This window comes from Drosophila santomea, chromosome X (assembly GCF_016746245.2).
Source record: "Drosophila santomea strain STO CAGO 1482 chromosome X, Prin_Dsan_1.1, whole genome shotgun sequence".
NCBI lineage: Eukaryota > Metazoa > Arthropoda > Insecta > Diptera > Drosophilidae > Drosophila > Drosophila santomea.
Window position 1 is genome coordinate 20,274,002 of NC_053021.2, and position 23,855 is coordinate 20,297,856.

General features: G+C 42.2%; 1 protein-coding gene and 1 long non-coding RNA gene across 2 annotated transcripts in view; one reads left to right on the top strand and one right to left on the bottom strand.

The window, feature by feature from the left end:
- LOC120457327 (innexin shaking-B) overlaps positions 1 to 23,855 on the bottom strand; it is a 147,998-nt gene that overhangs the window by 69,336 nt on the left and 54,807 nt on the right. The window lies entirely within an intron of this gene.
- Positions 463 to 2,873, top strand: LOC120457334. The gene is made up of 3 exons (XR_005616940.1): positions 463 to 621; positions 699 to 1,124; positions 1,900 to 2,873. It is a non-coding gene; the product is annotated as an uncharacterized LOC120457334 (long non-coding RNA).

A 23,855-nucleotide genomic window follows, 5' to 3' on the forward strand; every position in this document is an offset into this window, starting at 1 on the left:
TGACACTTGCTCTTTAAGTCCAAGAGTTTGTAATACAAGAGGTGCAGAAAGTTACTTAATTTAGGGGAAAGATTATAAGATATTTTTAAACAAATGCTGAATTATAATTCCAGGGACGCGTTTCTTTATGCATTTCAATAAATACCGGAGATAAGTAGCATTAGAAAGCCTTTTCCAGGCTGAGAAGTTACATCAAATCCATTCAAGAGTGATTCCTTCGAGGAACGAAAATTGCAACAGAATTGTATTTAAAAGCCCGTAAAACGTGAGTGTCACTTTGGAGCTCCGAGCGTTATTTGTCGTCCGATTACCGCGGCTCCCCCGAGTCCTTGGCCCGAGTCCTTAACCCCATCAGGAAGCGCTTTGTCTTGGCGTCAATTGCCCGGGAGTGCGTGCTCGGGGGCAATGAATTGCTATGATTTATGTCTCCGCTCGAGTCGGAATTTACATTTGCCGGCTTTAAAATGTATTCTTAAAATGCCTCGCGGCAGCTGTCAGGGGAAAATTCGTATGAAAGGAAAATGGGGGGAAGGGGGGCGGAAAAACAGCAGAGTTTTGGACTGGGAAAACTGAAATCGAGGCGGAAAAAGACCCACATCATGCGGCTGCTGTTCCCCTACGGTATGCAATATGATATATCACGATTACTGCTGACTATTGCTTATTTTGAAATCCGTTCTCCCGACCGTTTTCCCCAGCTTTCTCCCCCTTTCCCGCCTTTCTCGCTTTTCCCGCTTTTCCAGCCTTGCCCGTCTGCCCGCCCGCACTTTTCTCAACCCAAATGTACATTCTTGTTGCGGCTTGACAAGTAAACAAGCGAATCCATCAATCAACCGCACGTAGAAGGCACACAAAAGTGACAATGTGGGTGGCCCCCGTTCCTTGGGGGTCCTCGACCAGGATTCCGATCCCACCCAAAAAAAAAAGGCGAAAAGAGGCGAATTCGATATGCACGAGTCGTACGAAATGAATTTTCAGACATCACAAAACGACCACTGCAAAGGAAAGAACTCGAATCCTTTTGCCGCGATGTACACACGCACACACTTTTGAGTGAATCAAAATCAAACGAAGTGTATTGCAAGTGGGCTTCTTTAATGTGCGATTAACGTGAAATGGAGCCAGTAAGTAAATATTTGGATAGTCGCTGGTGCTTACACCAGAAAATCTAACTTTGTTGCTGCTTCTGCTTTTATGATTCATCAAATTAAAAATCTCGGAGTAACCCAACCTTTTAATCGCTTGACTCCTTTTTACGTTCTTCCCAGAGGCTATTATTAGGTTCTACTTAAAAAGTTTACCTATTAAATGCATATTTTGTAAGTTCTTTCAATTGCTGCAGTATACAGCATGCGTCATAAAGCGAATGTCACTTGGTTAGCCATAGAATTAACCGCGATTTGTCAGGATTATTGGGTTCTTGCTCCTCTAAGCAGCGACATCAATATTAAGTTACCAGCAAACAGAAAAAAAACACGATTTCCGCCACTTTTGACTGATAGACTCGTAGTGCTTTGTTCAACTTTATTATTCTTGGCAAACTGCTTCCACTTTCACTACATCTTCTGGGCACATTCATTGTGTGTTTGGGCCTTTTTCCGGTGGCAGTGGCAAACTTTTTGTGGCTCGTAAATTTTATGAAATAAAATGGCAATAAAACATGCCGAAAAACATGTGTATGTGGGTGCGTGTTTCTGTTTCTGTATATTCTGCAATTATTTGATTACTTTTGCTCTCGGAATTTATTAGCTAAGCAAACATGGAAATTCACACACACACACACACACACACACCCGAGAGTAACTTTCGCTCCAGCACGTTTTAAGGGGGAAAAGCGAGTGTAAATATTGAATTAATCAAATTTCATTATCTCCTGTGTAATTACACGTAATATTATAGCCGCAGAGCAGCGTTTATTTGCCCATGTCATTGGGGTCTTCGCGAGTTCACTGAAAAGTTGAAGCTGAGGTGTAGCACTCACATCCCAAATCAGAGCTCCGAAAATCCCTATAATCCTGTGGAAACTAGCCTAAGTCCTTGAAAGCACACATACACACATACAGCAAAAAAGGAGACTGACTTTTGTCAACAACAGGCAGCCCGAAAAGATACCGAAGAGGACCGAAATTCGTTACATCGACTTAAGCTACTTACGGGTATAAATGCATGCAAATTCCCCAAAAGGACATCCGAGTGACGCGTTGATAATGCGATTTCAATGAGCATATGCGTTTATCACATTAAAAGACAATTTGGCATATTAAAAAAGGAGGAAACGAGGCCAGAAATTGCGGATCAAAAGCATTCAGCTGGGGACACAATCCTTTCCTTTGCCAGGGATTAGGACAGGGCGAAAAGCCGGCAAGGACTCCTTGGCTCCAGGACCGCGAATCGAATCAATAAAATTCAAATTAGCTTTGGGCAATCAGACGAGCCTACTGCCAATAGCACTCCCAGCCTGGTGGTTCAATCATTTACACATTGCCATGGCAAAAAGGATGCGCCCTTCTGGCCAAAAGTGTTTGCTGCGGCCACTTGAAACAAAAGAAAATCATCTTCTGGCGCCGGGCAAAGGGGGCGGATAAGTCGAGGGAATGGGGAAGGCCAGAATCTGGCGAGTTGTTATCCGGGCAAATCAAATCAGAATCAAGTAATTTGCCATGATTCCTCGGCGCTGTGACCGCAAGCTCAATTAAATTACCGAAAATCCGGAAATGTCAACTCAGTAGGAAAACGGATCGCATGGACTAGGCGATGCCCTATAATGCTGATACCAACTATTTGCACTCAGCAGAGTCACACTATGACTATTTCGTTTATATTTTTAGGTAATGTTTGCCATATTTCAATTTTCGTTAAGATCTTTATTTAAATACCCCATTCCTTCAGAAATCAATAAATATAAATAAATATATTAAATCTTATTTCATGGTCAGTTTAAAAGTTCGTGGGAATATACAATTTGACTACCATTTACCAGCAATACTCTCATTTTTTGTATATTAAATCTAACGTGAAGATCAGCAGGGATTTCCCATAGTTTCAGTTTATGTAAAGTCGATCGATAGGAGTGCTGTTAACAACTTTATTCCCAGCTTATAGCCCAGCCAATTGAACCGAAATAAGCCAAGAAAAACTCAGTGTACTGGCATGGAAAAGAGAGCCCTGAAAATGGGTGATATGGATTTGCGGCACTATTCCAGCGGCTCGCCCCGTTTTCCCCAAGGAGCTAAGGAGCTCCTTGACGGTTCGCTGGGTTTTCGGCGATTTGCATCCCTCGTTTGGGAAACTTGGCCAGCTGAAATTTGCCCAGCCCCATTCTGAGCCCCGCATCCCAGGATTTGGGCAATCCCTTAGCTAGTTTGTGGGTCATGGTGGCTGCGGCCGAGGCGTTAAGTGTCCTGGATTTATTATTGGATTTGTCCGCTGGCAGGATGTGTGTAATGTCTTCCTGTTGTGTAGCAAATCTCGGCAAATATGCGTGGCAACTTTAGTTAGATTTCCCCGGACCCTGAACACAGCATCGGCATCCAGGACATAGCACCCGGCATCCTGGGCACCCAGAACCCAGAACCCAGAACCCGAGAACCCCACAACCAAATCCAATCCAATCCCTCTGCTAATGTGGTTTGTTAGTTCTTCCTGGCTGCCATTAAAAGGCTTTGTTATGGGATTTGTGTACGTGTTGAAATTTAGAAAGTTTCGCCATCACTTTTTCCTCTCTGCTGTCTAATAATCAATTTAGGTGAAAATGCTTGGCCAAAATACAGCTTTAAGGCCATAAAGTGTTCTTGTGTGCGGGTGTGTGCCGTATCCTGGCAAAACCGATTATGAGCATCTTAAGAGCAACAAATTTGCTACGTTTTATGGCCCAGGAACTTCGGGTGAAGTCCAGGGACCGAGGCAAGGACCTGCACTTCAAGTGTTGCTCAATATTTAATGGCTACAAGGAAAAACAAATAAGTGGCGCGGAACAGAAGTTGCTTGCAGCTGAGTTTTTACCCCAGACTTGAAATCTAATTTGAGACAAAAGGAAAATAAACAAAGGCAGCTCGAAGAAGTAGGTCATGTTATTTTCCAAACAGATTTATTAAAAGAAAATATAGGAAGCTGCCAAGAATGTATGGTAAGCTTCTTTTGTGCGAGGCAAACTAATTGAATTTTTATTTTATACTACGTCTGGGGTTTTTGTACTAAAAATATTAAACTACTTTTTATCGCCTATCAAACAATCATTTTACTCCTTTATGGTTCTTTTTGCATAAGCTTCGGCTCAGCTTTAGACTTTACACTACATACACTTCATTTTGGCGGTAAAGGACAAATTGTAAATTTGTTTTCCCAAATTTTTGCGACTTTTTTTCAGCGAAAGTAAGAAAATTCATGGACAAAATGCTTTTTCGCCGAGGGGGGCTTTTCTAGGTATCGCTGCTGGCGGAGAGGAGCTGTAACCCCCCGCTTTTCCCACTTAATCCCTTTTCTGGGCTTACTTTTCCGCTGTCTGTTTTTGGCTTTTCCCCATCCCCATCCCCGCCTCTGTCTCAGTCTCTGTTTCTGTTTGGCTTTTTTTTGTCATCGGTTTATTTTTATAGTTATTACACCCTGCCTTTGGCGTGGGTTGTCTTTATTGTGTCACGCTGTCGCTTCAACTCTTTGCCTTGGGATGTGGAAAATAGGTGGGAAAGCGGGGTTCTGGAGGACTGGAGAGTGGAGGAGTGGAGGAGTGGGGAATGGCGAATGGGGGTGGTAAAGCTGGTGGGAAATGGGTGTTTCTCTCAAGCACCTTATTGTTCTCATCGCCCTTCATCCATCGTCGTCGATTTCTTCAGTTTTCCTCGCTTTTTCCAGCTTTTCCTTACTTTTTTTTTTCTTTTTGCCGCTTTGCGGTTTATTTCTCTGTTTGCTGCTGTTGCTGTTGTTGTTTCTGCAGCTTTTATGTGGTCTCAGTTTTAAAAGGATTAAGCTGTCGTTAGGTTTTTGTTCGCCTTTCGTCCTTTTCCCCGCCTTCACCGCCCCTCTTTGAGTACGTCTCGACTTTAAGCATCGATTATCCATAAAGAACTGCAGGCACCGCAAATGGAAATGGAAAAGAGCTATGGAAAATGCCAGCCATTGGAACTGAGAGAGACGGATCGAAACTGGTCATCTCCCGTTGCATCCCGGCTTAAATCTCATATTGATTCAATATGCAAAACAGATTGAATCCAAGCGATATCGTCGGTCCCCTTTTGCTGCACTTGTAAGAGTCTTTTTCACAAGCGATTTTCGTTAAATCAAATTGCACTCACAGCGTGAAAAAGACTTTAAGGTGGAAATCCTTTAAAAATATTTAACGTCCCACAAGTAACACATTTAAGATTGAGCACCTGAATGACAAACTACTTCTTATTCACTTTTTAACCGAGTATCACTTACCTTATTATTAATTATAAAACGTACATTTGCAAATTTATTATGTGAAATTGCAAAACCATAATCTGGTTCCTAACCCTAACGTGTATAGTCATTAAAAAAATAGAGAGTTCGAAGCAATTCATTTTCGGTTTTTATAAATATAGCAGATCACGTCAAACATCTTCCACAAAATGATTAAGTAAATATTACACCCCTTAATAATTGAATTTGAATTTATTCGAGTTATTTAACTTTTTAAGGTAATCTGAGTTACCTGTCAACACCACTCGAAGAAACTCAAACAGGAGCTGGGAGGTGGGAGGAAGGACTATCTCGCTCCTTGCGAAAATCAACACAATGTGGCCAGAAAGTCGAAAAGGTGTCCGAGGAAAAAGAAAACACAGGACACAAAACACAAAAGAGGGCTCGGCAGGAGGAAGCAAAGAACATAACCGAAGGACCCAAAGACAAAAGGCGGCAATAAACCTACTGAGTTCCACAAAGGTGTAGCTGAAAAAAGCATATTTTGCTGTTTTCAGCCATCTGAGCGAAAGGGTTAGGCATCCATAAAGCGGGAAAATAAGACAAAAAGCCAGATAAATTATTATTTAAGACGACGGAACTGCAAAATACTCTGTATTTTTAAAGAGGATCATCCCACAATGAACAAGATCTGGCGTGGGAAAAATGGAAAATTTCTAGATAAGCGCACATCAATATTTTAACTTTGTTCTTAAATTATAAGTTGTGCAGTACTACCAAATACGTACGGATTTTTTTAAGCCCAATTATTAATTTTGTTTGTATTATAAGTTAAGATTAAGTGATGGACTACACTTCATACCGGTTGTCCTTTTTTTTTTGGCCAAAAATGAGGTAAGCCCATTGAAAGGGCATTGAAAAAGGTGCGCAGTGATAAAAAATAATAACATTTAAATGTAAAGGAAATTCAGGGGTGAGTGCGGAAAAGGGAAAATCGGAAAAGGGAAAACCCAAGCATATTGTGTCGCTGCTCGTTTTGCGGCGTGTATGTGTGTTTGCGCTTCTTTGGGGTTCCCTTTTTTGTGTCATTTTTCCCCTTCTGGTTTTTATGATCGGCCCTCTCAGACCCCGAAAAAGAACCCCCTCCGCCCCCACGAGTGTGGCCAAATTAAATGCCACAAAAAAACGATTGGGGTTTGGCTGGAATTTTACCTTTTTTTTCTCTTTGCTTTTGTTTTCTTTCGTTTTTTGAGAGGTCAGCGGACAGGTAAAACGGGTGACAGCGGACAGATTGGGATAACTCGGGACCTTCGCTGGAGGTCCATCAGATGGCAGATGGGAGGTCCTGGGCACAGCGAGATCCCGATGACAGCGAGCAGAAACTCGAAATATTATGCTGAATTTAAAGGCACTTTAAAGTTTTTTGGTGCTCAGTCTTAAAGCAAAAATATCCTATCAGCTAACGAGATAATTGAAAGGCTAGTATTGAATTGAAGTGCACATACTTTTATTGTCGGCCCTTACATAAGAGCTACGAAAGTCAGGCTAGATTTAAATGAAAAATATTGGTTCTCCTCCCGCTTTGAAGCCCCATGGTTGCCATCATAGTAATTAGCAGGCCAGACACATTCACAACGCATATCTATAATTGCCAGATCTCGACCAGGTGCAATCATACTTAATGCAAAGTGGTCAGTAGTGCTGCCACCTCTCCATACCTTACTCTGACCGCCCCGCCCCGCCACGCCCACTGGGGGTTTTTCAATTGTGGCACTCATCTTGCGGCCCTCATTTCATTCACCTGGCTGCTGGCCTTATCACGACCTTTTGCGGCCTATTCAGAAGAGCCCCCCTCCCCGTTTCCCCTTTGTCGTTTCCCGTCTTTGATTTAGGCACGTAGGCGTGCTCAAGCGAGCGACAGTCGGGCTAACACAAAAACACACACACACACCAGCACAGGGGAGCATTGGCTAACACACACACACACACACACGCACGAACAGGACATATTTTAGACGAACACTTTAAACCTTTAACCCGGGAACTAAGTACAGAGCCAAGGAAACTACCCAGCCTGGGTATTTCCACTAACTCAAGGTTTATTTTCTTGTCGGCTGAAATAGTTTATAAGCTAAGGAAGGATCTCAAAATACCAAAGAAAGTGCTTTAAAAGCACAAATGTGTGTAAAACTATTCAGAAATACGTTGTTAACCCATTATCCTGGGTATAAATTCCTTTGCTGCATAATTTCAAACACCTTTACGGGCTTTTCTTAACCAAAATAATTGAACTGACCACGAAAATGTATACTTTCATAACATATATATAAAATATATACATATTTATTATTATATCAAAACATATATATGTATAAAATATATACATATTTATTATATCATAACATATACATATATAAAATATATACATATTTATTATATCATAACATATACATATATAAAATATATACATATTTATTATTATATCATAACATATATATAAAATATATGCATATTGATTATTATATCATAACATATATATAAAATATATACATATTTATTATATCATAACATATATATAAAATATATACATATTTATTATGTTAAGATCTAAAAAATATACAATTCATGATGCAAGCCCCTGTCTTTACCAATTAATTTTTAAAAAATGTTTAAAGGTGAAACCAATAATTTTTAACATACCTCTCAATCTGTTGAATTTTTGTGCGCCCACTCAATGGGAAAGGGTATTTGCCGCAATCAGGAAAAACGCCTGGCTTTCCCTTAACCCTTCCCCGGCCCCTGTGGGCCTGTTTTCCCTGTTCATTTCAGTCTCGGCGTGTTTAACCCTTTTGCCGGGCCACTTTATTGCCCCTTGCGTGCGTGTGTGTGTGTGTGCTGCGCCTGCGAGTGTGTGTGTGTGTGTGTGTGTGTGCGAATTATAAACTATTGTTTACACAAAGCGGAAGTCCTGGGCCAGCGTCTGCCATATATGCTTCATTAAATTATGCTTTATTAGCCTTTCGGGACTTGAATATGAAGTAGCGCTGCCCCTCGACTCACCTCGTCAAAGCCATAAAATTTGGCTCCTGCCTTGGACCGTTCGAGGGTTAAAGGGGCTTGTGGGGGGTCCGAGGGGGCCTGAAGGGGGCTAAGGGAAAATTTATGTTTTTGTCAAGTGATAAAATTTTTAGCTTACACGAGCAGTTAACCGAGAGGGAAAAAAGGGGCCAGAGATAGTGAAACCATAAATTGAAAATTCAATTTCTTCAAATGTGCCACCTCACCTTTGGCCATTTACGATTTGTTTGGGTTAAGTCAGAGAAGACAAAAGAATAAAAAAGGCGAATCCCTTAACCCTTTTCCGAGATCCTTTGTTTTTGCCCCGCCCCTCCCCCCCCTTCACTTGTCACCCAGCTTGTTTGTGTGCCCAAGTTTATTTAGGCCATAGTAATTGGCGTCTGTGAAATGCAAATTGATCATTTTCCGCTGGCGCACTAATTAGTCAAAGTGTCCCGCAAGGATGTGTATGAATGGGTATGGGTATGGGTATGAGCTTGGGCATAAGCATGGGCACCCAAGGGTTAAATCAACACTGAACTGAGGACAATGCCGAGCTCATCGCTCATCATCAGCTGATTAGACCGGCCCTGCGACTAGATAAACACGTTCCCATCTCATTTTCTGCACCGACTTCAAAAGCGATTTTTTTCTGCTGAGTCCGCCCCTTTTCCGTTTTACCGCTCTTCCATTTTTCCGATTTTCCATTTTTCCATTTTTCCGTTGTTCCAAAGAGAGGTTCGCAGCGAGATCAAGGTGGATGAGCTCTACCTTGAGACGAGTCTCAGCCAATTGATTGATGTTCGGTGCTTTAAGTGCTCACCTCAAGCACACGGAAATCAAGGGGAAATCTCGGAAAATATGCTAACAAAAGTGTGCGCCTCTCGAAAAAGCCCGACTGCCTTTTTTCTAATTAAGCCAGCAACGACCTTCGAAAGCCAACAAAGAGCCATCGAGAATTCGAGAGGGTTGTTCCAAAGAGACTTAAGAGAGGGGGGACAACGAACAACGAGCTGCAAAATTGGTTATGGGCTAATCAATTCAATGTCAATTGCTAATCAAGATAGACGGAAAACTACTTGCAACATCCGAGCTCAAAGCTGGGTCAAAAGTGGGGAAAAGCCAGGGAAAGTGCAAATAGCTCGGAAACGTAACCTAATCAATGTGCCAACTAGTTGGCTCATCCTGCAGTCCATGAAGCAGGGATTCAGCTATTCAGCGATTCAGTGCCCAGTTAAATGGATCACTCCTCCAATAACCGATTAGAGAGCCACTGCAAAAAGCGAGCGTGCACAGGGTCCATAAAAATATGGCAAGTCCCAAAACAACTAAATCAGTTTTAAGTTATTCAAGGCAACACGAGCAAGCCATGCGAAAAGCGAACGAGAACCAAATAGCCATTTAGAGGCGAAACAAACAGATATGGGGCGAAATATCCACAGATATATTCGTGGTATAGGTGCAGTTCACTGGAAAAATATTGCTGTTCCTTTCAATATTATAATATTATTGAGCAAATTATTTTATTTGCATTCACTTTGTGACTGTTAATGCGTTTGGTTTAAAATGCCATTTGGTTTGTTCTTCATTCGCCAAGAACTACATTTTTTGTGAAGTGTATGTTTGCTATGGGTTTTTCCGGGGGAGGGGGAGGGGGATAAGCGGATGTTTCTCATCCAGAGTGAATTTGCACTGGATACGCTGCCAAATAAATTCCGATAGGGGCGCACTGAGTTGGGGATATGCGAACATAAAAGCCACTGGACGCTCCGCTGTGCCCCATATATTTCGAGGATACTCGTATATATATCCTGCATACATACATACATGTGAATTCCTAATCGATTTGCTGGCGCGCGAATAAAAAAAATAACGAGCGGAGCGCCAAACCGAAATCAAATTAAATGAATTATTTAATGAAACACAAAACCGAGTGGGTGGTACGATTACGTACCAGCGGCAAGATTACACGATTATGTGAGTTACGGTCAAGAATGTTTTATGAATGTTTATGGGCGCGTAAAATCTATTACGTCACGGCGTCGAGCGCCGGTTTATTGTCGCAGCGGTCGTAACTCAGCGGAGTCCAGGACTCGACAGGACTCGAGGACTCCACAGGACCCGCAGTCCCTTCTCACCTAATAAACTGCAGTTGGGATACCCTAACTTTTTCAGGCTGAAGATGTAGCATCTTGCAGAAAGATTTGAGCCAGGAATATTATGGATTCTGCTACTTTATGCCGTAGTGAAAAGTTGGGAGATTAATAGCAAAGTTTAGCTATGATGAAAACAAAAAATCCCTGTCACATCTATTTACTTCTTGTGTCCCCAAATCTCGCGGCAACTCGCGGAATACCAATTCCCAGTCCAGTGAAAATATTTTACGAAGAGTATTCGCCGCTTATTTTGCGTTGCTTCGCATAATGTTCCTCCAAGTTGGGTATATAAAATAAAGATGACTTTCATGTGTCTGCCATGCATATAAATGATAAAAATACATGCTAATGTTTGTCTGGGCACTAACTTTCCCTCGACTTTCCCCTCTCCCCCCTGATCCCAGCACTGTATCCGTGTGGGGGAAATTATATGTCCTGGGAGCCAACTAAAGCAAAAGCTAATGGCATGCTTAAGTTTCAATTATTGGTAATAGAATTGCCTGGAAATCGAGAATGATTCTGCTCTTTTGGCCAAGGATTTGATTTGCCTTTTCGCCCTCTCGCTCTCTGTCTCTGCTCCCCTCTCTTTCTGGCTAATTAAGCGGGTGGCATGGGCGTGGCTGGCGGAGGGCGGTGGAGGAGTTTGTTAACCCGCCTGTGGACACACATCAATCTCTGTCCGTTGATTGATGCGTTCTGCGACCAGTCTTGTTTTTGAAAGCAAAAATTAAACTCGCATGTGAGTGGACGAAAGAGATGGCTGCAGTAAGCCGGAAATAGATGGCTAGGGAAAAGAAAGAGAGAGATATAGAGAAAGAGAGAGAGAGAGATGGAGATTTGCTGACACAAATCCAAAAGTTTTCGGAGGCAATTCCTTTAGATTTGTCAGCTTTCTCTGGGGGGTTTCCAGCTTACTTTATTTAGTTTTTTTTCGACTTTTCCGCCCCCACTTTAACCCGCTCTCTGGCAGACATGGTTTTAGCCCTGACAGATGTTTTTTTTTTTTGCTGGCTGGTGCACAAGTTTCTACATTAACCCCCAAAAATAGTGCAGGACCCAAAAAAGCAGACGAAGCCGCATTTAAATTTACCGTCGACTCTGGGAATTGAAACAGTTTTTTTTTTTGGTTGACGCTGCACGTTGCACATGCTGCTCAATTTGCGGGGAGTTTGGAGCTCTTGGGGGGTCACGAATCGGGAGTCAGGGGGCAAATGCCAGAAATAATGGCTCTGCCAGCTCGAGAAAAATTGCAAACGAAAAGTTTTTAACTACGTGCAAGGGGAAAGGCGGAATTTAGGTGGCCAAAATAGGTGGTGCTGTGTGTAATTTTGTGCCGGGCTAAAGGAATGCTTCTTGGGGCACGGTTTTAGAGCCAGTCAGAAGGCAGCGCCCATTTGCCACACAGTTCCCCACCCACAACCCACTTTCCCCAGCCCGCCCGGAAAACCAGCTGTAATTAAAGTCGCGCAACGGGAAATGCGAACTTTCCGGCTTTAAAAGCACGAAAATGCCGAAACCCAAGGCTCTCAACTTAAGGAGTTCGCCAAGAGAGTCTCCACCATTAAACTACCACAGACATACAAATTTTTTATGCCAGATCCCCCAAAAGCTCTGGATGCAATGTCAAGTATGTGTGGAAACTTCCTCAGTCAGAGTTCACTGTACTCGTGACTTGGCTTCAGCAAAACGTAAAATTTTCGCCATCATTTTCGTTTGTTTAGCACTTAATTCAAAAACGGCAAGCGGCGGCGTAGAGTTTCCACACCAAGTATCTCAGCTATTTTCCTTGCCAAGTTTGTGAATAGTTCAGCCGGCCACGCCCCCTTTTGCCGAGATGCCCTACGGCCCAACCAAAAATTCGAGAGGGAGAGCGTTAAAAGTTGAGGAACGCTGACAATTTTCTTGGCTTGTTTTATCCCCAGGAATTTGATTATGCAACAATAAATCCTTTGGTCCAATTGGTGGGCGGTGGGCGGTGTACGTGGTTTCAAGGACTCTGGCCAACAAAAAAAGCCAAGTGAAGTGGCGGCAAACAAAGTTTCATGTGCCTTTTTGGTATTTGGGCCGCTCTCGCTCACGTGAAATTAGCATGCGAAAATATTTGTCAAAGATTTGAGCAAAATTATGCGCAGTGTTTGCCCAAACACAAACACACTAGCAAACACACACGAGAACATGGCAAACTTTGCAGAATTTTAATTTGAAATTTTCGACGAGTTCGGTGCGTGTGTGTATATGAGCCTGGGTGTGTGTGTGTGTGTGTGGACAAAAAGTTTGGCTGCCTGGCAAAATATTTGCCAAAAACGAAAAATTATGCAAAAAAAAAGAAAGAAAAGAAAAAACGGAGGAAAATCGAGAGAGAGAGAGAGAGGAGGATGAAATTATGTGCCAACATAAACTAAAGCGAAAATCGCTTCAAAACTTGTTTGCCAAGTTGTCTATCTCTTTCCGGCCAGTGGCAGCCCACTCTTTCGCTCCCGATAAGCCATTTACATAAGCTGAAACTGAAACCGAAACCGAAACTGCAGAAGGATCTCTTTTGGCCACACTTCGCACAGTGCGTTTCATGAGCGTCAGGCTGGCCAATAAAAAGGAAAACAATTGTTTCAAAATGCGTGCATTTTAAAGGAATTACCACAATTTCGCTTGACTTTTATGCACAGCGATTGCTAAGCATCGTATTGCAAACTATATTTAAGAGCGCATTTTATAATGTCAAACTGAACACGTAAAACTTGCATACGAAATAATTAGGATTTCATTCTAGCTTATAGTGTTAATACTTTGAACTGCCTTATCGCCTGGCAATGCGATTCCTTACTTTAGATTTTCCAGGATTTCATTTTTGGCGTAGTGAAAAGTTTAATTCCCCGCCCGTTGTTCTGTACTTTTGTTTAGCTCAGAAATCGGCCTGTAAATCGCCGGACTCCTGGGGATGTTTCATTATCTTTTCGGTTTTTGGGAGCTCTGCCAAGCCAAGTGAACAGCATAAAGTACGCGAAGGATTAGCGAACAACAAGGGGCTGTCTCTGGGGGGCAGTGGGCGTGGCAATACCACCACCATCGCCCTTTTGTGCGGATACGCGCCCAATGGCCGCTTTTAATGGCATTGAAAATGGTCGCACCGAAGATCCAATGATGACCAAATGCCAGTGGGTGGTGGGTGGTGGGCGATTCGATGGTGTCCAATTACGTCGCATAAACAATGCGTTTTTTATGGCCTGTGCGATTATGGGAGCAGCGGCAACAACAGAACGGGACAGAACAGAACAGAAAACCAGATAAGCTCCAACGACGCCGCCGGCCGCGCTGACGTATACGTGATTTTTTGATGCCTGCTGGCCCCGTTTCCATAATGTATACGTACTTGGCCATAAATGTGTGTGTGTGTGTGTGTGAGGGTGTGAGTGGGTGTGAGTGTGTGTGTAACAGCAAACCAACATGCAAGCGAAACAGGGAATAAAGATTAAGGCAGGCCAATCAATCGAATACCCTGTCCCCTTTTCAGTTATCATATCGTCTCTGGCTTTTCTATAGCAAAATATTCGAAAATACGTTTTCCTAACTCAACTAATGAAAACAAAAAAAGGTATAAATATGTAACTATATATAAAATATAGAATATTCGTACGGCTCCTTAAATGCGGTGATACCCATTAGTACAGCACCCTGTATATGCGGTCTTTGCTTCGAATATGCCACACTATTTGGGGTTGCTTGAGGGGTTCCGCGTCATTTCTGGGTATCGATGACGTCGACACAATTTTCGTTACATTATTTCTGGCATTGTTTGGAGCCACACCCCCTGCTCCCTCGGAAAAGCCCTCCCCCATCCGACCACCCAACACATGCACAACTGGCTTTCTTGCTGTTTCATGTTTGTTTCTCCTTTGTGTGTTTTGCTTGCCCCTTCCATTTTGCCATCCTTGCCCTTCTTTTGTCTTTTATGTTTCCGCCGCTGCTGCAGTTTCCACCGCCCCACCCCCCGAAAAGCGCCCCAAAAAAGGAAAACACACCATTTGATTTTGTTCTTTTGTCAATTGACAGTGAAAACTAACGATACGGAAAAGTAAACGCACTGTGAGTAATATTAGTTTGTAATTTGATTTTATGCTTCTGTTTTCTTTATCCCCGCACAATTGCAGGCAATCCCACAGGGATCCACAATCCCAGGCACATGGAAATGGATTCTCGTCGAGACTTGGCCCGTTTTCGTTTCCGTTTCCGTTTTCGTTTCCTGCCAACCATAGCCATCTTGGCCATGTTTGGATTGGGGATACTTCCCTCTTCAAGTACTTGGCATTAATGCACTGACAATTGTTTCGATGGGAGCAAGTGAGCCACTTAAATTAATTTAATGTTCTCACTCGCGGTTTCGAGGGCCAGAATTATGCGAATGGAGTGCTAGAGTCAAGTTTATTTTCGAGCAGAATGGGTGCCATTACAGTGGGGATATGTTGGCTAGCTCCATAGAGCCAACTATCTCAGATATGAGTCACTACTACAAAGAACGAATTCAATGGAACCAAAACAGATTATTATAAGTTCTTATGAGCTTTGCATGTGCCAAAGCCTACTTAAGAATGGATATTTTAAACATGTTTACGGATAGTAAATGCATTCTTGTATTTACATGTTTACAGATAGTAAATGCAATCTTGTATTCTTTGTTTCTTTTACCATTACATTAAATGAAAAATGATTTTTTCAAGGGTCTCACTTGAGCGAGCTACCGTTCTTGAAACCTCAATAGCGTTCATTTCTGCCCTACTTATTTCATTTGCGGTTGCACAATTTTCGGGAGTAGAAGATTTTCATTTTCCCCTTTCTTCCGTTGCGCCTGACATTTGCCCACTTTCTTAGCCCGTTTTCCGGAAAGCAAAAAGTGGAAATGGAAAGCCGGGACCAGAGAGCAGAGAGTGAGGAAAACCATTGTGGGCCACATTTCATTTGGAGTGTAGATTGTGAAATATTTCGCCCTCTCTTTCGTGGGCCTACTTCCCTCTCCCTCTGACCAGCACTCGTGCCCACCCATTCACTCGCTCACACTCATTGTTATTATTATCGCCATCCTTGTTGGTTTTGTGGCTGTTGTTCGAACGTTAAGCAAGGATCTAGGTCGCTATTTGAATATATTGTTTGTATCTAAGATTAGTGAGCCAGATATCAGTGGTATATGGCCACACACCAGCACACACCAGCACACACCAGCGCAAACAAACTGACACCAATACACACTTGGACATGCTGTGCATATATCATTTGCATAGTTAGACAAAGATGGCCGATAAGTCGATGCGAAATTAAAGCCGCATCAAACGCTTCTACCAAATGCACTAAATAAAAAGCGAAATAAATTGCTTGATAGTGGAAGTGCTTTGGATGGCTAATTCAACTGAATGGCTAAATATGTATAAGCCGAACTGAACATAACAAAAACTTAGAATTGATGGGATGCTAACACCACACAGTTAATGAAAAGAGCAAGGAAGTACAGGAAATCACCACAGAAAGTGGATTGAACCATAATTATAAAACAAAAGCTATCTTAAATTGAAGGGAAATAGGTCTTGAAAACAGTGAGCTAAACCGCGAAGGTCCTTTTATTCCCAATTTAGGAAGCCATTTTGCCGATTCAGATCGAGCGACCTTGTGCTCCAAGTATTTTCCGACATCTAGGCCGTGTGACATGCAAATATCTCAGCTCTCCTGTCAGTTTTTCACTGTGGGGACACACGCTCATCAGGAAAAAAAAAAACAGCAACAAAAAATAAGAAAATAGGAGGAAAAGCCAGGAAAAAGTGAGCTGAATTACCATCAATTGGGGTCAAGGGCGCTGCGGAGGGGGAAATCGCTGGGAAATAATGTAAAGCCAGCGACATATGAGCCATAACCCTCGACACTCGCAACTCCCTTCAGTCAGCCGTGACATGACACATGAAAAGGGGGACTGGGGGGCTAGGACGACCCCTGAACATGAAAGCGAATCAAGTGAGGCCTCTGTTTCCCAGCCGGCCCCACTTTTCCCCATTCGAGCTGGGCTAATGAAATTCCGACTGCGGCGAGCCAGAAACAAATGTGAAAAGTGAAGGCTGCTATACCCTTCGACTCCTATTCGGCCTTGCTTACTTGGAAAATATTTGTAAGCTTTAGTAAACAATGTACAAATTTATTTGATTCGTTTTGTACATACAAACGGAATGATTTCAATGATTGAATTGGAGTACTTTGAATCTAAGCAGTCCAAGTTGTCGGTCCCTCATAACTACAAGATATTTTTCAGCTAGGCAACAAATATTTTCGATGGAAACATTGCCATTACAATGCGGAGTTTCCTAAAGGTTTGCAGTTCGCCTTTCTAGAAGCCTGTATAAAATAGTATTTCAACGATGCTTTTTTTTTTTTCTTTAACCCTCAGATTGGCTGCATAAAATTAAGCTGCAACTGAATATTTAAATATATATTTTTGATGGTTCCCAGAATATTCTTATACTTGTATCCATTTTCACTACAATGATTTTGAAGTGAGCCAAAAATCTGCAAAATCATTGGTATTGAATTAATACGCCCAAAGGTAGTATTCACATATGCATGTTATCATAACTGCATCGATTATACATACACCGCTTGTCAGACGAATGGAAATTTAATAAACAAAAATACCTCACATGCAACATGCCCCGTTTGCAGGGCATCGGAAAAAAAGAAATAGAATCCAGAGCCAACATTGAAGGCATTATTGATTAGGTCTCTTGGTCGTCAGTTGCCATTTTCCGTTTTCCATTTTCCATTTTCCATTTATCCAAAACCCCCCTCCGTTAACTGATTACTGCTAAAGGCGAAGTTTTTGCTGTTCGCTGTGGAAAACTGCAATTGGAAAAATTGTCAACGTGACTGCAGCAGAAGACGAAAAATGCTGACAAGGTCGATGCAGCAGGGGCGCCGCAGGGGGTCCTTCTTGTTTTGCAATAATTGCCACTGTGGCAACAAGAACAAAAAACAACTACGATGACGTCGCGCGCGTTCGGTTTCCCATTTCCCATTTCCCCTCTCCCATTTCCCAGTTCCCATTTGCCGCTCTTTCCGTTGGCGTTTCGCTTTCTATTTTTCGTTTGTTTTATTGCGGCTTCTTTTACTTAACAACAAACCAGTGGCGTCCGTGGCAAGGGGCAAGGGGCGAGTTGAGGGGCAATTTGGCAGGCCTAACATTGCTCATTTATATCGAAGCCCACCTCCCCAAACCGATCTGAAGCGCCCGTTCACCACAATTTGTGTGTGCCTGCAGTGACCCAGTAACATGGAAAACGCCGCAGTCGTTGTATCCTCATCCTCTTAGTCCTGCCAACCCACCGCCCAACTACCACCCCCCTCCCACCGCAGGCCTAGCCCAAGCAAGCCCCTCCCTCCCCCCTGGAAAAACCCCTTAGCGGGGTGTCTTCCGCACAAATGCCTCCATTTGACCCACTTAAATGGCGTAATTTATGATTTTATAGTGTGAATTTTTTCTTCCTTCGTTTTGCCTTTTTTAAAGTGGCGCCCCCAACGGCGAGGGGCTCAAGTGTTCGGCAGTGGCGTCGACGGAAAGGGGCTTTGAGGGGGGGCGGGTCGAAAGAGTAATGGCTGCGTCTGAGAGTCGAAGTTTCGTTTCCAGCCTGAAGAATGTTCGAATAAATGATGAAAACACAAGCCCAAGTTGGCCCTCCAGAGGTACGTACTCTATACGTATATCTACATATGTATATCTTTCCAAAACTGGGTTATATTGGGTTAGTTTTCGTGGTTTCTTTGCTTAGACTTGCTGAAATTGCGCTCTACGAATTCGGAATGTCGATAAAGTCTCTTAGATACCTGATTACTCTGTAGGTAAATGGGTTTCTGAAAATACTTCCAATACAAATAATTATAATTTTGAGTATAAAGACTCCAACAAAAATAATAAGAAAATGTTTTCAAATATTTCAAAGAAGGCAGTTTGCCTTTAAAACGAAGGCCTTAATATATATGAGTTCGAATGCTACTGCCCATTTCATGTGGCTGCTAAATATTTTCCCTCTATTCTTATGTATAAGATATATGCGAGCACTTGTGCCTTTCCCTGTCATGTAAAGTGCCTTGGCACGATTTATGTTTTGTTAATTTTGTTGCCAAATTCAAGAGTGAGTCACATATGCATGACTTATGTGGCATTAGTCGAACCGAGTTCACTGTCCATATTTGTCTTGTTGCCTTGCCTTGCCTTGCCTGCCTCCTTGTTTTGCTCGAATTTCTCTGGTATCTTATTATGTAAATGGATTTTTGGCTTACATTCAACAAAAGTCTCGAGTGGAGTCACCTTTGCTGTGGGAATTTACCTGCAACGGCAAGAAAGAGAAATTTATGAAGTTGTTGGCCGAAAAGATTTCAGTTGCTGGAAAAATGGGCAAAAAAAAACAGGGCAAACAGAAAGAAATTATTTCATATTAAATGCTGACAAGTATGTAGATGCTAAGCCAGATTCAGATGTGTGCAATAAGTGTGTGGGAAGGCAGGGATTTTCATGAAATAATTTCATAAATTCCCAACGCTTCACTATGCTTCCACTTTGCCTCGATTCCAGTATATTTTCACAGCGCCTCTTTCCCCCAAATCCATGCCATTAAACTCCCCCAAACGAATTCTGAACTCGGTCCCAAAGCAGCTGTCGAAGCCATTAAATTACCGCAAAGACCGAAAAATAAATCTGCAATTATTTATAAAATATACATATTCAAGCAGCAGGGTGGTTCACTGCTGGCGTTTCAAAATGAAGGTTGTAAAAATCATTATAGAGGCCTGCCACAAGGATTTAAGGATTTTCACACATACGCAGTGTGTCCCTTGTTGGTTAAAGAGGTTTCCCTCAGAGCACTAACAGGAGTTAAAAATGGGTTAATATTTCACTTTGAAATGTGTGAGCTTAATATTTAATAATGAATTTATACTTTTATATGGTGAAGTTGTAAAATCTGTACAAAACGCCAATTTGTAAGCCATAAATTTTAAAATGAATTAATGGCGCTCGAGATTGAAATGGCCTAAGACATTCTGCAGCTTACAATTCCACCCTCGACGTTTCCACCCTCAGCGACATTGTGGCGCTTCGCAAGGACTTGATTGGGGGGTTGGGGGTTGGGAAAATTTCGCTGGGAAAGGGGAAAGGGGAAAGGGAGACTGCGAAGCCGGTTGAAATGAAATCAATTGAATTAATTATTGGCGCTTAATTGATTGAAACGAAGCGAGAGTTCTCCCTGCCTTCCTGCCTCTCTGTTTTCCATACTTTTGGTGCTCCACTTACAGGGCTTAACAAGCCCCCACTTTTCCACTTTCACCCATTTCCCACCCTCCCCCGCAACAGATTCTTGCTGGCGCCCATTGTTGTTGCCAAATAGAGCGCATTTTGATCCATTTCACGTGCTGTGGCAACGAATTGAAAATGGAGCTGGTACGCCAAACCATTGATGGCAATACACGGCAGAACTTAATGTAGTGATTTGAGTTTTAAAGTATTCAGTAGTTTGGGCATGTAAAAAGATATATGGTTTTTATATAAAGAAGATACTAATTATGTAATTCCACCGACATCCATGTGATATAAAGATACCTCCAACAGAGGTAGGATATATCAACTGGCCAACGTTTTTATTGATCGTCCCCAGTAGCAGAAACTAAAGTGCATTCACATTTTCGCAAAAAGCACTCGTGCTGGCCCAAAATGCAGCGAATTTTACCACCTGCCAATCTGGATTTGTTTGCATTTTTGGCCAATTCTGTTGTTGATTTTGTCTTAAACGCTTTTCATTAGAATGCATTTTCCCTCTCTGCCTCTCGCTGCCTGTCCACCTGTCCATCTGTCCACCTGCCACACACTCTCCCATCACCCTCGCACACACGCAGGCTATCTCTTTCGCACTATCCATTATGAGATTTGTATGAATGAAAATGCAAGCCATTAACAGGTTGCGGATGAGGGGAAACGAGAGCCGGGGGGTGGGAGGTGGGAGGTGGGTAAACTGAATTTAAATCTAAAATTTGTTGATTTGTGAGTTTCACTCAGCTAGCCAGGCAAGTGGGTGGGTACATTTTATTCACCGCCCAAGCCCGAATAAATACGAAAATTTATATGAAAGGAAGGGAAATGAAGATGGTCGTGCAGGCCAGTTCATTTATTCATTCAATATATAGCAATTTGTGAACGGCTCTTGGTGTTTATGCATTTTATAAATGGTACATGGCTTTAATTAAATTGCGTGCACTGTCGCAAAACGAACATATCGATGCAGAATGCATTGCTTACCAAGTATGAGTCTGCATAAATGAATATATTTTTCATGCATTTTTTATACGTATTTAATTACTCAGCAATGAAATATTAAGGGGTTTTTCTAAGGATTAAAAACCAGTTTTATGCTTCACGGCCTAAGAGCGCCCCTCGTTGGGCGCCAAAATTTTAGATCGCCTTCTAGTCTTTGAATAATGCAATTAGATATGTTCATTGCATTTGGCTCAAAAAATCAGTAAGCTTGGTGGTCATTGCTGCTGACTCAATTATTCATTTCGATTTGAATTTATGGTCTCATGGTCTTTCCCCTGGCAGCTTTCCTATGTTTCCCTAGCCCAGCCTTTCCCCACTTTCTTTTTGCGCCATTTTGAAGACCTCTCTGCGCTCCTCGTGCTCTTCCCGCTTCTAGCGTGTTCGTTTGTGTGCCAACTGTTTTAGGTCGCCATGCTAAATGTTTGCAATTGCACAACAACGGCAAAGACCAAAGAGAAATTCCTATTCCCCTTCCGCTGCACTATGGGGAATTCGACCTGTTTTTTTGGCATAAATTAATATCTCGTAAAATATTTAAGATACGATGATAATTTTTTTGTCTATTCCTATACACACCTTTACAATCAATTTGGCAAAGTGGGCGTGTCGCCGCCTTCGAACAACCGCCCACATCAGCCCCCCGCCCCCCTATCTTTACGATTTTTTTTTTTCTACCCAATATATTCTTCAGTATCTATTTTAACGTTGAAAAATAAGAAATTTTTATTTTTCATTTTTGTTCGTCATAAGGCCAGAGCCGTTTCAGTAGTAGTTTTCATATGATGTTCAACTGGCCTTGCCTTCCGTCCAGGCCGGGTATTATAAAGTTTTTTATTTCATTTATTTATTTATTTTTATTTTTCATTTATGCAAAAAAGTGTTATGAAACATGCCATAAGTTACCTTGATTAATTTCAAGAAGACTGTCGTCGATATGCCCAACAATGCGTGCGCCACGCTTCTAGGAGGGCCGCATTGAAAATTGAGAGGTTGCTACCTAATAATTTAATTTTCGCGAAAAGTCGCAAAAATTCGCAAATGAAACCTATGTGTTCTAAATAGGGAATTAATCACTCTACATCATGGACTAACACACTTACTAAACAAATTTGAACAATTTTTTAAAACTCTATTCAAAGTTGAAATTTTATTTTGAAAGTTGGACGAGAGCATCACTTGATAAATATACAAATTGTTAAGTTTACGCGCACGAACTAAGCAACATATTAGTAGAAACACTTAGTACACACCTCAAGAATGAGTATTCATTTCAAATTTGACGGGTTTAGGCCTTGTGGTTCAAGAAATATTAATTTTAGTAAGCACTAAAAAAAGAAGCTCTCCGATGGCATGTGCTTTGTGTTTGCAACAGCTGACTTTACAGCTGTTAATTTTAACAGTGGACTGTTAATTTAACATTTGCGTTACAGATTATAAATCTTTGATCAATTCTTAATATGTTAAAAAAAAAAATTTCAAAATTTGAAACACTTTAAAAAATACATTTATGCCAAAAAAACAGGTCAAATTCCCCATAGTGCGCTGGTTCATCTTGTTCTGTGGCACGCTCATTCGTTCGTTCGCTCATTCGAAATGTGCCAAATGGCAACGTGGCAAACAAGCGCCACAGACAAGGCAACCGACACTAACCCACCCAAACACCTCACAACCCCACCACGGAACTATCCATCCAACCACCCAAACACCACCCTTGCCACCTTGCCACCCTTCTACATCAAGCGTCACTCAGTCAAGCGGTTGGCGCAGTGTTGCATACTTTCCGGCCTAGGTGCAATGCGAGAAAAGAAGCAGTACACATGTGTTTCAATTTGTTTGTGTTTTTAAAACACTTTGCTCCTGATTAAATTGTTTTCAATCTAGCGAAGTTTTTATTAATATCGCGGATTCAGCAAGTGCACCTTTAAACGTAATAAGATGAATAAGATAAATATCTTAAGGTGCACCCAAAACCATTTCTATTCAGCCGCGTATGAAGTGAGCTCCTGTACATAGACTCGATCCGAATTCGCCAGTTTTTCGCACAGTGCATCGCCGAAATGGGCCGCTGGCTCAGGGCTCAGTCGCATTCGCATTCGCATTCGTCTCGGCCCCTCCTTGACTGACTGCCGGCTTTTGGCCAGCGCACGTTGACCTTATTTGCATGCGCCGCGAGTCGGCGCGAATCAATTCTTGGCAGGATGGTGGCCCCCACCCCTTTTCCCTTTTCGAACTATCTGCCCCCCATCAGAAATCCCCCCAACATTGCGGTTGGTTCCGCCAAAAAAAGGGGGGGGGGGCGATGGATGTTGGGTGACCAACAAATTGAAACGAATTCTCGTATTGGAGTTCGAATTGCAATTGAGTTTGGTTGCACTGCATAGTGGGCTAGGGCTATGTGCACTGCACAAAATACAGTGCCATCATGTTCGATTTCATGGTGAATATGTAATCTTACATTCCGGTGGTGTAGAAAGTCTTGATTCCTTCAGCTTGGGAATTTGCAATGTTTTTAAATAACCATTAAACTGCATATATAATGCAATGAAAATATCTTAATATTTTAAAACCGTACCAATTATTGAAAAGGTTGGAATAAGAAACTAAAAATGATCAAAATCGAAATAGAATTGAGTGGAAATTCCTTGCTGTGTGGGAAGTGGAAACCTGGGGGAGGTGCAGTGGGTGGTGCCGGCGTTTATTGCGGCCAAAGTTTTCTCTGTGCGCTCTGTTTTGTTGATTATTGTTGGCGGTGGTCGCGCGTTGATTTAATGCAAAAAGCCGACTGCAGCGACTGCGACGTCGACTGCGACGCCAAGCTGCCATTAAACCGTTGCAACAGCAACAGCAAGAAGAAGAAGAAGCGGCAGCAGTGGCAAAAAATGTTAAAAGGCGCTTCTAAGTAAATAACTGGGTTTATGGGTCGATTGGGTGCACCA